Source organism: Schistosoma haematobium, chromosome 5, assembly GCF_000699445.3.
Source record: "Schistosoma haematobium chromosome 5, whole genome shotgun sequence".
Lineage (NCBI taxonomy): Eukaryota > Metazoa > Platyhelminthes > Trematoda > Strigeidida > Schistosomatidae > Schistosoma > Schistosoma haematobium.
In genome coordinates, this window is record NC_067200.1 from 11,286,359 (window position 1) to 11,292,949 (window position 6,591).

Consider the following 6,591-nt stretch of genomic DNA (forward strand, 5'->3'; position numbering starts at 1 on the left):
GTTTTAGTCATTTGTAAAGATTTATCGTTTTTGCATTTCGATTCCGTAATGGATTTGTCAGTTAAACGATCTAACAACACGTATGGTGGTTCATGATCTAGATAAGCCGGCTTTAGCCTATCAATACTTACTGTGTCGATGTTTCCATGTTTTTCTATCACGAAATATTTAGATTTTCTTGAGACGACTTTGAAAGGACCTTCAAATGGAGGGCTAAGTGGTGCTTTTATTTTGTCACATCTTATCCAGACGTGCGTGCAATTGCTTAGGTCTTTAGGTACATATACGGCACGCGATTGTTCGCGAGTATTAATTGGCTTAAGTTTGGACATATGGTCCCGTAGTTGATCTACGTAGTTTCCTAAATTAAGTTTTTGACTGTTAGTATTGGGGTTAATAAATTCACCTGGTAGTCTCAGAGTTGTTTCGAAAACCAGTTCCGCAGCTGAACACTGTGCGTCAGTTTTGACAGATGTTCGTATTCCCAACATAACTAATGGTAGGAATTCTGTCCACTGATTGGGGTTTGAGTGAGATATAAGGGCGGTTTTTAGCTGACGGTGAAAACGTTCTACCATCCCATTAGCCTGAGGATGATATTCAGTGCAGCGTATCCTATTGGAGCCTAGAAGTTTAGCCAAGTTATTAAATAGTTCGGATTCGAATTGCGCTCCTCTATCCGTCGTTATTGTTATGGGTGTACCAAAAATGGTTACCCAGTTCTGCATGAAAACTTTGGCTACTGTTTCCGCTGTGATGTCCGCTATCGGGATGGCTATAGGGAATCTGGTAAATCGATCTATGCATGTAAAAAGATAATTAAAACCGTTTGAACGAGGTAAAGGACCTACCAAGTCGATATGCACATGGGCAAAACGTGCATCTGGTTGCGAGAAAACACCTATGGGTGAATTTGTGTGACGATTAATCTTTGATTGTTGACATGCTGAACACTCTCTAACCCATTTGTGTACATCCTTCTGTAAATTCGGCCATATATATCTGGCATTGATTAGTTTTGTTGAAGCTTTCGCGCCAGGATGAGACAAAGAATGAAAGTTATTATATATCAACTTTCGCATATTTTTGGGAACGAAAGGTCGCGGCATTGCCTTGGTCGTGTCACAATAAATTAGAATACCATCGATAGGTGATGGGAATTGTTTTAAATTAAGACTTGAATTGTTTGTTTTAAGTAGGTTTTGCAATTCTAGGTCCTGCTCTTGTTCGTGTCTTAACGTCTCGAAGTCTACTGTAGACTGCTGTAGCACGTTCATTTCTAGTCTGGATAAAGCATCTGCCGCCTGATTGTCCTGACCTTTGACATGTCGGATATCGCTTGTGAACTGTGATATATAGTCAAGGTGTCGGACTTCTCGAGGTGAGTATTTATCGGCTCTCGCTTTTAAAGCATTCGTCAGAGGTTTGTGATCCGTAAAGACTATAAATTCCCTACCTTCTAACATGTGTCGGAAGTGTTTAATGGTCAGGTAGATTGCAAGAAGTTCTCGCCCGAAGGTAGAATACCTTGTTTCGGCTGGAGCGAGTCTTTTCGAGAAGAAAGCAATTGGTTTCCAGGCGTTTTTAACCAGTTGGTTAAGGGTACCGCCTACTGCTTTATCTGAAGCATCCACCATCAAAGCAAGTGGGGAAAGAGAATTCGGATATATCAACGTAGTTGCTTGAGCCAGTTTATCTTTAAGCTGTTTAATAGCTTCGATGGCGTCAGAAGACAGTTTGAATTCTTTTGGTTTTCCTTTAAGTGAATCTGTCAAAGGTTGCATTAATTGTGCACAACCTGGTATGAATCTGCGATAAAAGTTAATTAGGCCTAGAAAACTTCTCAGTTGTGTTAGAGAACTAGGTACGGGGTATTGTTTGATAGTATCCACTTCTTTTTTTATAGGTTTAATCCCTTCTGGGCTTATTGTGTGACCGAGAAATTCTAGAGTTTGAACACCGAAAACACACTTACTTTGATGTATGTTTATTCCATGTTCATCCAGTCTTTTCAACACTGCTTGTACATGCTGTTCGTGTGATTGCAAATCGGGGCTGGCAATTAACAAGTCGTCTATATACCCCTGCGCAAATGGCATATCTCGAAGTAGGTTATCTATGAATCTTTGAAATGTCTGTGCCGCATTTCTCAGGCCGAATGGCATGCGTACAAACTCGAATAAGCCAAAGGGTGTAGTAATAGCTGTCTTGGGAATATCTTCATCAGCCACCGGGATATTGTGATATGCCCTGACTAAGTCAATTTTAGTGAATATGTTCATACCCTGTAAACCGTTGGTGAAATCTTGGATATGAGGTATTGGGTACCTATCTGGTACGGTTTGACGGTTTAGGGCTCTGTAATCCCCGCACGGTCGCCAGTCACCTTCATTCTTCTTTGGGACCATATGCAAAGGGGATGCCCATTGACTATCAGAGGGACGGATAATACCCAATTGTAGCATATAATCAAACTCGGCCCTAGCGATTTTGAGCTTATCTGGTGCTAGTCTCCTGGGTTTTGCAAACACCGGTGCACCTTCGGTTTTGATAGTGTGACTCACTTTTAGTTTGTCTTTAGAAGGCTGTGGGTTTGGTTTAGTTAAGTTTGGAAATTCCGCGAGTATATCTTGGAATTTCGCTGTTGTTACTCGGGGAGTTTGAATCAAGTTAAGAGAGCTGATGTGACTTCCTTTGCCTTTTGTGTAATACGAAGTTTCTTTTAGTGTTAGTCGCCGTTTCTTGGTGTCAACTAGAAATTCGTATCTCTCTAGAAAGTCCATCCCCAGTATTGCCAGATCTAAGTCGGCTACCGTGAAAACCCAAGGGAATTGCCTCCTGAACCCCAAATCTAGGGTTAATGTTTTCTGCCCAAATGTCGCGATTTTAGTTTTATTTGCAGCTTGAAGTGTAATTGATGATGTTTCTCGACTAATCTCAGTTTTATGTTGAGGGATGATGCTAAGAGCAGCGCCAGTATCCACCAAGAAATTCAAGCCCGAGTTTCTGTCTCTAACATAAAACAAGCGACTGTTTAGGCGCCCCTCCTCAGTCGTCGCGACCTGGGGAGGGGTTACTCGTTTCCCGCTGTCTTAGAATTATGCTTAGGCCAGGCGCATGGTTGCATGCACTTGGTTGAGTTGACACCAAACTTCCAGTGGTACCAACAAAACTGCCCAGATTGTCTGGACATTTGTGACCTGTTTTGTGACTTGGATCGTGGTCGTTGTGGTGACCTGCTCCTGTTTCTATGACCCATTTGCATTCTGGTGACAGCCTCAGTGAGACTCTTAACACTCGCAATGAGTCCTTCTATGACGGGGTCTTTTGCTGATTCTACTTTTTGTGTGTGATTTATTGTGCCTGATCCAGTTGGAGGACCTCTTTCCATTATTCTGTCGGCTATACGCGCTAAATGAGATAATGAGGTTTCAGGATCCTGTGCATCCAAACAGTGTTGGACGTAGCATGGGAGAGCTTGTATCCATCCTTGTTTTAGGACTGCTTCACCCACTGTGTTATCACCCACTAAGACTTGGAGGTGACGTAAAAACTGTGACGGCGACCTATCACCTAATGTTTCGCCTTGGAAAAGTCTTTGGATTCTTTGACTGTCTGATAATGATAAACGGTTCATTATGTCTCGTCTAAAGATGGTGTATGGCTGTGATGATGGTGGACTTAAAATCAAGTCACGGACTTCTTTGGCAACTGAAGGAGGAAGGATAGAACACAAGTCTCTATAGCGAATCCCTTCAGATTTGATATTGTGTCTCGTGAAATAATGCTCTAGTTGAGCAAGCCACAACTCAGGATCACTACGATCAAATTCTGGAAGTCGGGATTTCGTAGTCATAACAGTGTCTATCTCCACTGGTGACAAATCCTCCAGATTATGGGTTTCTATTGAGTCTGACATGAGGTATGTGACAAATATAGCAATAAAATTAGCACAAAAAGTGGTTACTATAACACGAATAACTTAAGATAATACGGAATAAACTAGTTATATACTCAAATTAGTTTACGGATAATCAGGTCTACTTTTACGATTAAGTAAAAAAATGTTAATAACAGAAATGAGGTTAAATTTGTGTTCAAAAAGGGCTCACCAATTTCGTGCCTTAAGGTAACCCTCGTGCTATTGATAGAAGAAACCAGAGAAGTAGTGAATATGTCTTTATTTCGATCTTCGCGCAGTCACAGTGGAGCGTGGGATTATCTGTTCAGACAAACAAAGGCTCTCAACATTCAAGATAATAGGGAATATAACGCTTATAAAAAATAAGGAAGTAAATGAATACTTGAACAATACTGTTTTGGCATAAGCTTGGTTGTTTGGGGTCAACTCTTAACCAACCAACCGGAGCTGTTACACACTAACGCTACTTAGGCCGATGGTTATATGCGAGAGCAACCTGTGTGTATATTTTGATAACAATCATAGATACGACCTACCTAGAGTCAGATTCCGAGCCACTTAAACTCTAGAGGGTAGATGAAGAGCAAGAGTTATTCAAACAAGTGAAGAAGAGCATTAAAGCCGACAAGTAAATATACGTGGAAGAACCAGCAACGATGGTGGAAAAAGCTGCAAGAGAGACAAATATGAAACAACTATATGATACAACGAGGAAACTAGCAGGGAAACATAGTAAACCATAGAGACCGGTCAATGACTAAGAAGGCAGGCCAATCACTCAAATTCAGGAACAGAGGGACAGAGTACTTTGGGGAACTCCTGAATGAACCAGCCCTACTGAATCCACTGGACATTGAGGCCGCACACACAGACCTTCTTGTAGCTGTCACTTCAGCGACGATCAAAGAGACCAGGACGGTCATCAGTCAGATCAAGAGCAAGAAAGCAGCAGGACCTGAAAATATATATCAGCCGAAGTATTGAAGTCAGATACTGAAATAATAGTAAACATGCTTCACGTTCTGTTCAAGAAGATTTGGGAGGAGGAACAAGTGTAGATGGACTGGAATGAAGGACGCCCCATCAAGACACCAAAGAAAGAACATCTGAGCAAGTGTGAGAACTACAGAGACATCACACTGCTGTCAGTTCCTGGAAAAGTTTTCAACAGACTGTCGCTGAAATGGATTAAAGACGCAGTAGGCGCCTAATTTCGAAATCAACAGGTCGGATTCCATAAGCATCGGTTGTGTGAAGACTAAATTGCGGCACTACGGAGCATCGTTGAGCAATCAATCGAATGTAACTCGTCACTATACATCAACTTCCTTGACTATGAGAAGGGGTTTGATAGTATGGATAGAAGAATATTTTGGTAACAAGTGACAGCTCAGAATCATTGAGACACTTTAAACTTCGCAGATGACCTGACCCTCCTATCCCATACACACGAACAAATGCAGATGAAGAAAACTAGTGTAGCAGCAGCCTCGACTGCCTCAGTGTGCCTCAGCATACACAAATGAAAAAAGCAGGATCCTCAAATACAACACGGAGATCAACAATCCAATCACACTTGATGGTGAAAATCTGGAAGGTGTGGAATCTTTCACGTACATGGGAAGTATAATCGATGAACAAGAACGATAGGACGCAGACGTAAAGGCGAGGATTGGCAAAGCAAGCGCCGCATTCATACAATCTAAGAACATATGGCACTCAAAACAACTGCCAACCACTATCAAATTCAGAATCCTCAATACAAACGTCGAGGCAGTTCTACTGTACGGAGCTGAAATTTGGAGAACTGCTACAACCATCATCAATAAGATGCAAATATTTATAAATAGTTGTCTATGCAAGATACTCAACATCCATTGGCTGGATACCATCAGCGAAAGCTTCGAGCTGAAGAGGAAATTAGGGAAAGACGTTGAAGATGGATGGGATATACACCGTGATAAGTATCAAAATGCATCACGAGTCAAGTCCTTACTTGGAATCCTGAAAGGAAGCGAAAAAGAGGAAAGCCAAGGAACACATTACGTCGGGAAATAAAAGCAGATATGAAAAGGACGAAACAACTGGAAAGAGCTGGAAAGGATTACCCAGGACAGTGTTGGTGAATGTCCTATGCTCTTCCACGAGGAGTATCAGGCGTAAGGACTTAATTAAAGTTGCCAGTAAGTCTGCCGTCACTTCCCGCCGAGCTCCAACGTAATAGGAGTCAAGTTGCACCAGAGATATCGATCACACCCATACCTTTCCGTCAGATGCTTTTTAATAATCACTTCCAATTCATTGAAAGTGACTATAGTATCTGAAAAGTTTGGTCTCGTTTATCTGGATTCTTTTCTTTGTTGTTGGTTCATGTTCAGGCTTCACTGAATTTATTTTGTTGCTCTCATAGCTGTTTTTCAAAAAAGACTTGATAGTCATTACTAAAGTAATCATTTTCTCTGAGATATCTTAGCACATATCAAGACTAGGTCCCAGGCTAAACTGATTCGTATTACAATCGGACAACAAAGGAGCTTTCGGAGACACATTATTCACTACTGTTTTAAACTTCTCTTCAAATTCGAGGGGTTTGCTTGTTCGGCATGCTATAAACAATAGTTAGGTACTAATTTTACCAGTAATAAACAATTTGAGGCTGAAAGCTTAAA